Source organism: Mustela nivalis (genome assembly GCF_964662115.1).
Source record: "Mustela nivalis genome assembly, chromosome: 6".
NCBI lineage: Eukaryota > Metazoa > Chordata > Mammalia > Carnivora > Mustelidae > Mustela > Mustela nivalis.
This window is the reverse complement of record NC_139025.1, coordinates 5,296,567-5,304,970: the sequence shown is the minus strand read 5'-3', so window position 1 is coordinate 5,304,970 and position 8,404 is coordinate 5,296,567.

Below are 8,404 nucleotides of genomic sequence, written 5' to 3'. Positions count from 1 at the left end.
GGGGCTGCATGTGGGCTGAGCCCTGGACGTCGACACAGTGAGCTGCCTAAGGTCCAGGAAGATGTTGGCCCTGGGGCTCTGACCACTAGCCACCTTCTGTGCCTGCGTCCGAATCCTCGGTCTGCCCCTGTGTGAGCACTTCATCACATAGACCGAGGCTGGTGCTGTCGTGCCCAATGCTGCATGCAACTTCGAGCTCACGCTGCTTCCATCCCTGGATCGTTGGGACCCTCTGGGGAGCTTGCTGTTGCTCTCACCTCCCCTGCCTGGCTGCACCCAGAGTAGCCGGCATTCCCAGCCCTGCCCACAAGCCCTGCGGCTCCTCGTTTACTTCCTACAGAAACCACTTCTTCAAGTTCCTACTCATGGACATTACTGCCTCCTTAGCTGTCCTGTGCCATCTTCCTGTGTCCTCAGCAGTATCTGATCATTTGGGGTCCTGATTCACATTCCTGTTCTCAGAAATTCACTGCCCATTGGCACAACTGGCTCCTGCAAGGGGCAGCATATACAGTTGGACAGGTTGTGCACTGCACAATTCAGACTATGCCTTGTGTGTGAGCATGTGTGTGTGTGCGGTGTAATACGTAATTGCATAATGGGGCAACACTGGCCTGTGTTCTCTCTGTCTGCATCCTTACTGATTTCTGGTCTTCTCAAGTTCAGTTACCTCTGTCTCCATGCCCCTTCAGCCCCGTTCCCAGAGCCTCACCCCAGGGTGGAACTGTGATGGAGAAATCACAAAGTCCACATCCCACCTTCTGCCCTGCTGGCTCCCAGCACACTTGCTGGTCTGGGTGGAGAACCCTGTTTCTTGGGCCCTCCACTTTCCTTCATGTCCCGAGGCCTGTTTCCATCTCCCCAACCCCTTTTCCTCTTGCAGCAGCTTCCTCTTGGCCTGCAAGCACACTGGAGATGGGACCTAAACACGGCCTCTGGCCTGTCCTTCTCAGCTTCCTTGTGCACACCTGGCGGCTTTGTCTCTCTTCTACTTCATACCACATGTACTTCCCCGAAGGCCTTCTGCTGCCCGTGCCAGACTCTATCCTTATGCCCCATGACCCATCCAGGAGACACTCTCATCCCATCTGACACCTGGGACACCGCCATCCCCTGGCCTCCTTGCAAGGCCCCTGTCCCCAGTCTCCTTGATTTCCTGCTGGGCTGCATCCCTGGCCTCCTGCCTCAGCCTCTCCTCCTGCCCTTTACTGTTGTCATTGTCTGGGCTTCTGTCCTCGGCCTTCCGCTCTCGCCAAGTAGCCGGCCCAGCCCAGTCAACCAACAGCCAGCTGACTTTGTTTCCTGCCTGTTCTTTGTCATAAGCATGTTCCTTTCCCTCTGAAACACGGGAATGTCTCAAGTGTGTGGACAGCAGTGTCTTTAGCCCTCCCTTGGGTACAGTGAGGCACTCCCGACATGCCATCGCTGAGAGCTCCCCCTTGCCTCGGCTTCCGGCACATTCCCCAGCCCCCCGGGGGGGGGGGGGCGGAAACTGAAGCAGGGGCACTGCCGAGCCCCGGTACCAGAAGCCGTGTTCCTTTTCAGGCACCGTGCTGGTACCCGCAGTACCGGTCACGCACATGCATCTGGTCCTGCGATCCTACAAACCCCTCCTCCACCCCCAGCCCTGCCTGGGGAGCAGAGCGGACAATTGCCCTTTTTTTTTTTAATATAGAATTTATTTTTTTTTAAGATTTTATTTATTTATTTGACAGACAGAGATCACAAGTAGGCAGAGAGGCAGGCAGAGAGAGAGAGAGAGAGAGAGGAAAGGAAGCAGGTTCTCTGCTGAGCAGAGAGCCTGATGCAGGGCTCGATCCCAGGACCCTGGGATCATGACCTGAGTGGAAGACAGAGGCTTTAACCCACTGAGCCACCCAGACGCCCCTGCCCTGTCTTTTTTGGCAAAAACCAGAGGGGGCTGCTTGTGAATTTCTCAAGACAGAGGGAAGAGACCAGTGAGTTGCAGGAACTGTGTGTCTTTGTCATCACTGGGGGCCCCTTTGGATTGCTGAATGAGAGCTGGGGGCAAGGACCAGCATCCTCTTACCCGCAGACAATGGGGTCCATTATCTTCCTCTGGGGGCACTTTCAGAGGCATCTGCCTGGCCATCCACCCACTTCCAGAAAGAAGGGAAGGACTCAGCCAACCTAAACAGAAGCCATCACTGGACGATGTCCTCCCTGGTGCCTGGCCAGGCTGGCAGGCAGAGGCCCGCGTCTGGCCCGCTGCGCATGCTGGGGACCCTCTGAGCTGCCCGGTGGCCAGGCCATGCATGGGGGTGGGGGGTGCCACGCTTCCCCAGCTGGGCATGCAGATGTTCTGGCCGTGGGCTTGTGGCCAGGACCCACGGGGTGGTAGGGGGCGCTTTCCTGGAGCCCTGATCGTCCCCAAAGGTAAGCGATGTGTTTCTAATCTCCATGGTACAGACATGGTACCGGCTTGTTGTAACAGATTCAAATACAGAAGAATGTGCGCTCCTCAAAAGTCGTCAGCTAGTTGCTGTGGCTCCTTCCAAATATTTTTAGGCATATACAGTCATTTAACTAAATATGTACATATGTGCATTTTTTTAACAGATGGGATCATCCAACCCATACAATTCTTCAACTTGTCTTTTCTCTTGACAAGCCACTCAGTGCTTCCCCAGGCCCGTACACGTCGCTCTGCTTCACTCCGTCTATCAACCGAGCACACACAGTATTCCTTAAATGGATGTCACCGTGGTTCACCCAGCCATTTCTCTAATGATGGACAAAGAGGACGCTGCAATTTTTTATAATTACAAATAGTGCCGGGGGAGGGGGGGAAGCCCCAAACACCGCATCTATCTCAGCAGAGCCCCATGAGAAAGAGCATTTGAAATGGGCTTCTGGAAAGGTTACACGGATCCACACTCGATAATGGTGTGTGATTTTAAAAATAAGATTAAAACTAGCGAAGCTACAGAATGGCATAGGAAGCGAAATTGACATAAATTTTTTAAACTTAGTTTCAGCTGGGGAAGGCTACCTTCTCCCCTGGAGGTTCCCTTCCAAGCTGAGCCCTGCTTCGGGGTCCATGGTCTGGTATCTCGGGGACAGAGGGGGTGGCCGTGACCCTGCGTGGTCTGATGACCACCCCCATGCTCCTGTCAGGGGGTCCTCCAGCCCATCTGCCTTCTCGTTTGTCGACTGCGGGCAGAGTGTGGAGGCTGAAGGCATTTCTTAAAAGACCCCTTTCAAGTGAGGTAACATGCCTGAGGTTTCAGGAGGCTGATCCTCTTTAACCAAACTCCATTTCCAAGGGAATTCTGTTAACTCTGCTGAGAAAGGAGACCAGAACTCCGCCCCACGCTTCCTCCCCTCTGCTGTCCTCGTTTGGAGGCCTGTCTTGGAGGCTCCACGTGGCGGAATGGGGATGTCATGTCTCTTTCCAGATCTCCCCCTCTGTTGGGCCTCAGACCCACCAAGGGGAGCAGGAAGCCGCTTCTGTGTTCTCTCGTCGGCAAACCCTACAACCGAACTGGGCCCCTGCCTGGGGAGAGGGAGGCACTCCCAGGACATGTGGGGTGGGCCAGGACATGAGGCACCGTGGGCCCTGGGCCTGGCCACGTAGAGCACCTTCTCTGTCCTTTGGCCGTCCCCTCCAGAGCTATAAAATGAGGCACTAGGCTTCAATCCAAGGGTCACCAGGCACCCTCCTCTGGACAGCTCTCTTCGGAAGTCAAAGGTCATTCAGACAACTTTGCTGCTACTCCTGGGCCGGCTGGGGCCGGTGGCCTCCCCATGTATAGACGCCGGCTGGGGGAGGCTTCTGGGCTCTTTGCAAGCACACACATGACCCTAGGGTCATCTTCCTCTGGAAGCTCCTCATCTCCACCCTCCTGCCACGAGGGAGGCAGTCCCTCCTGCCTAGAGAACAGAGCCCATGGTGCCCGCGTCCCTTATCCAAGTACGTGGCTGGAGGCAGGGCTCTGGAGCAGAAGGCTCTGTATCTGGTCTTCTAATTGGTTGTCGCCCTGACCCGGGCACGGACCTTGTATGTTTCGGAGCCCCAACACCTCTTCCTGTCCTCCTTTCTAAGGGGATGAAGAGATAAGCCCCAGACCAACCCAAGTTCAATTCTTCCTCTAACACGGGACGGGGACTGTCCTGGTCACTAGGGCCATCATCAGACACAAGTCCTTCTCTGACCATTGCTGAACGCAGGAGCATGGGCCACCCCCGCCCCCCCACCCCGGAGACACGGAAGAAGCATCTTTACTAATTCAGCACGAAGTTGTGAGTGGAGTGGGGAGGGGCATTTTGTCTCTCAGCCTGAACAGCACCCACCCCCTGGGCAAGCCCAGTCCGGCCCCAGGATCCAACTTTCTTATGTATTTATTTAAACCCTGCCTCATTCCGGAGAGAATTTAAGGCCTCAGCATGAATACCATCTTTGTGTGGCCTTCCAGTGCCAAAGGCCGGGAAACCCAAGCCAGGCACGTCTGGAGGTGGGGCTTCCATATGGCCTGAAGGCCTCGACCAATCACCCCGGTGGCTGCCCCAGCCTGCCTGGGGAGCTGGGGCCCCGGGGGGGGGGGGGCTTCCCCCAGCACGCATCCTGCTGTCCTTGGTAACCCCCATCTCCTATGCGCCCCAAGGCCTCCGTCCCCCACCAGGCTCTCCCACCCTAGGAGAAGTACTGGCCAAGTTCTCTTCATCGGAAGATAAATCAAAATTCTCCGTAGAGCCTATCCGGGTGTATGTGTGCACAAAGATGGCCCCCAGGCCCGGGGCTCTGAGAACAGTGGCTGACCCGAGAAGGTTTCTGGGAGGCGCCCCTGCCCCAGCTCCGAGCCAAGTCTTGTGACCACTGGAAGCGGGTGCAGCCCTCAGCCCCGCCAACAGGGCACAGCAGGTCGGCACGGGGGCCTCCTGCACCCGGAACCTGCCCCGTTTTCGGGACGGAGCCCCTTGACTTGGAGCTGCTGCTCCTTCCCAAGTAGTCACGGTGTCCCATGGTCCTGCCACGGCTGGGATCCGGAGGGGGCCAGCGGGGACTGTGAGGAGTGCCCGGGGTTGAAGAACCCCGACTCCCTTACATCAGGGGTGGGGTACACAGCCAGGGTTGGGCTGGGTTGAACAGAGAGAGTCCCGCAGGGAAGAGGAGCCCAGGGTCAGAGAGCTGGGTCCACCAGGGCCCTTCCAGGGAAGGTCTAAGCCCAGGGCGGACTCTTGTCCCTCGCCCCCCAAAGGAGCCGGGGGCTGTGAGCCTGGGGGGACCGAGGGCTGGGTGGCCTCCCCTTCCACCCCCAGCCTCAAATCTCTGAAACCCTTCGATTCTGAACCCTGTTGGCCTCCAGGAGACCCGCAATGCTTTCCTGGGCTTCTCACGTGATGGGGGGCCTTCCAGGGGCCCCTGGGACGAGAAGATTCCCCTCACAGGCTCCCTCCAGGCGTGGGACCCCTACAGCCCCTCGGGAGAGAGCCCAGAGAAAGCGGCCGCGGGCGAGGGCCGGTTCTGCGCCAGGCGGTCCTGCGGGCCTAGCGAGGGAAGGCAGCGCTGAAACCAGACTCCGGGCACGTCCACATTCCACATTCCCGCGGCATCCACTCCCCTCGGCGCCTGCTCCTCTGGAGGCGGGGGACATTCGGGTGGTCCCGCCACCTGTCGAAAGACCTCGGATGCTTGTAACCCAAGCAGGGACTGAAAATAGCCTGGGACACGGCAGGCCACGTCGGTGCTGCCCTGGGCGCCTGCTAGGAGGTGGCTTTGGTGTGGAATTGGAAAGGTGGGCAACCCTGAACCCCCAAAGACAGGAGCTGTGGATTTTAGACAGACACAGGCCTGGACTCTGAGACTGTGGGCATAGTTGCGTTCCTGGCATCCTCTTGTGTGGGGTGGGGACGGGAGACCTTCCTCGCGGGGTTGGTAAGGGCGTGACGGACAGCGTGTTTGAGATGATACATCATCGCTCACCGACAGTGTGGGGTCCCACGGGCCCAGGCCCCCCGCCTTGCGGTCCCTACCTACCCGGCACCCCCTGGCCTAAATATGAACACAAGTGAGGCCTGCTCAGAGACTGTGGACTGTCACTGTGCCCAAAGAGTCACACTAGGACAGAACTGGAGCCACCAGGCTTCCCAGAGACAGGACCAACTATTTGGCCGGCTTCTATGGTCTCAAGGAGGCCACCACTTTAGAGAAACCTTTTGGCGCCGTCCAGAGGTTACAGGCCATGAGCAGAAGGTCAGCGGATGTCCACAGGTCCTAGGCTTTGAGCCGCCTGACTTTCTCCAGGGGCAGGGGGCTTTCAGGGCCAGACCCTCGCCCTCCTACCCCAGGCCACCAGGGCCTTGGGGTGGGCTGAGGAGAGCCGGCAGGGCGGGAGAGAGTGTCCAGTGGTCCTGGCCACATGCTCAATGTGCACGGATTCCTGACACCTAAAATAGCCTGGGACATGGGACACGGCGCCAGGAAGCTCTCGTTCAACATCTCGGCAGCTGGTGGCTTCAGGCTAGGAATAAGAAATCATTATTAGCTGCCTCTGTGGCCCTAGAAGGGAAGAGCAGGCTTTTTGGACTGAGATGGAACTGAGTACAAGGGTCAAATGTGATCACTGTGGGCTGTGCAGACTTGAGCGTGCTATTTCTCAGCTCTGTGACTCAGTGTCCTCAGTGGGAGGGGACGGTGAGCTGTCTGGCCTGGTTCTTGGAAGAATGGGGCACCACGGGCGTGCATACTTCGCCATTAGTAAGAGCTGTGCCCTCTCCTGTCCCCCTGCCCAGAGGGAGACCGGACCCCCCGAGCCTGTCGAAGATGATGAGTGGTGAATCACGAGCCCTGAGCTCCAGGAGAAGAAGCAGGCGGCCTCGGCTCTGTTCCGCCTTTGTCGGCGGGGACAGAGGACAGAGGCTTTAGGCGGAAGTAAATTGCAGGCTTCAGAGCACAGGGCGAATTTGGGCGCAGCAGAATGCTGGGGGTGCTGGGTGCATGGAGGAAAGTGAGTGATGTCTGTGGGACTTGGGGAACGAGAAAGATGGCGAGCCGCGGCACTAGGGAGAAGGACGAGTCCCCAGGCCCCGCACACGGGAGGGCATAGAAAAAGAACCAACGGGAGCACGAAGCTCTGAGGACTTAGGTGACTTGCCCCAAACACCCAGGTAACGGGCAGCTGAGGGACACAGGGCAGGCCTGCCTGTGCTCTACCCCCACAGGCTGGGGCACCCGAGGAGTTATTCTCTTGGAGTCTGCGCGGAAACCCCAAGGCCCCTCTCAGGGAGGCAGGGCGCCGCGGGCGCCGTGTGTCCTGTCCCGGGCTATTTTAGGGCCTCTGCTGAGAGCACAGGAATCCAGGCACATAGGTCCAGGGGCCGGGACCACCTGTCAGATCCTTCCCAGCTGAGGGCGGGGGCTAGAGGACCCAAGGCCGGAAAAAGTCAAGGCCACCTCCATGCCTTCCAATTTTAGACCCACACGTCTCCAGCTCCCGGGCACAGAGTATCCTGCTGGGGACTGAACATGACCTATTTAGGATAGACCCTTGCCCCAGTTGCAGGCCAACATCCCTCAATCTTTCATTGGCCATCTCTGATGCCAGGCGGCAACTGCGGCTTTGTTGTACTTATAAGGCCTGGAGGAACACCGGAGGGTCTCGAATGTCCCCGCTCTGTGAAGGCACCCGGCAGCGGGCCAGGAGTTGGGGCCTGGGGTCCATGACCACCTAGCCTCCCAGATGCCACTCAGACAGGGAACTTGGGGACAGAGGTTTTGAGCCCTCAAGGGCAGAGAGGAGGACACGGATGGCTGGAATACAGGAAGGCTTCAGGCCGGCCCTTCAGCTGGCCTCACGTATCAGCTGAGTAACTCGGGAACTCTGGCTCTTCATCTGTAAAATGGGGCCAAGAACCCACCCTTACCGGCCTCTTGTGGGGATTAACTGATACCTTGGCAGCTCCCCTACTCGGGCAGCGCAGTCTCCAGGCCGCGTGAGGCCCCAGCCCGCACTGCCTCAGCCCTGGGCTGGCCCTTCTGTCCTGACAGGCTCCTACCCGGCGAGGGTGGGGGCTTCCAGGCCTCCCCGGGGCTCAGCGGCAAGAGGGACAGTTGGGGAACAAATCTGGCCAGGGGAGCCTGGCCCACTCTGGCCCCTCTTCCAGACCTGGTCCCCGGTCCTGGCCGGAGGAAAACGGGTGGTTGGTGCAAACTGTCAGGCCGGAAGGCAGAACACACCCCGCGCTGCCGTCCTTGTCACCCCCACGTGCCCCGTCCCCGCAGAGCTGCTCTCTCCTGTGCTGTGCAAAGCCTCGCTCAGGCCTGCTCTGACCTTCCCGAAACCACAACCACCATTGCCCCAACCCTCTTAGAACCTCTTAGAATTTTCCCGCTCCTTCCACCCGGGGCACAAACGCGATTCCTCTTTGCCGCCTTCTTGGCCTG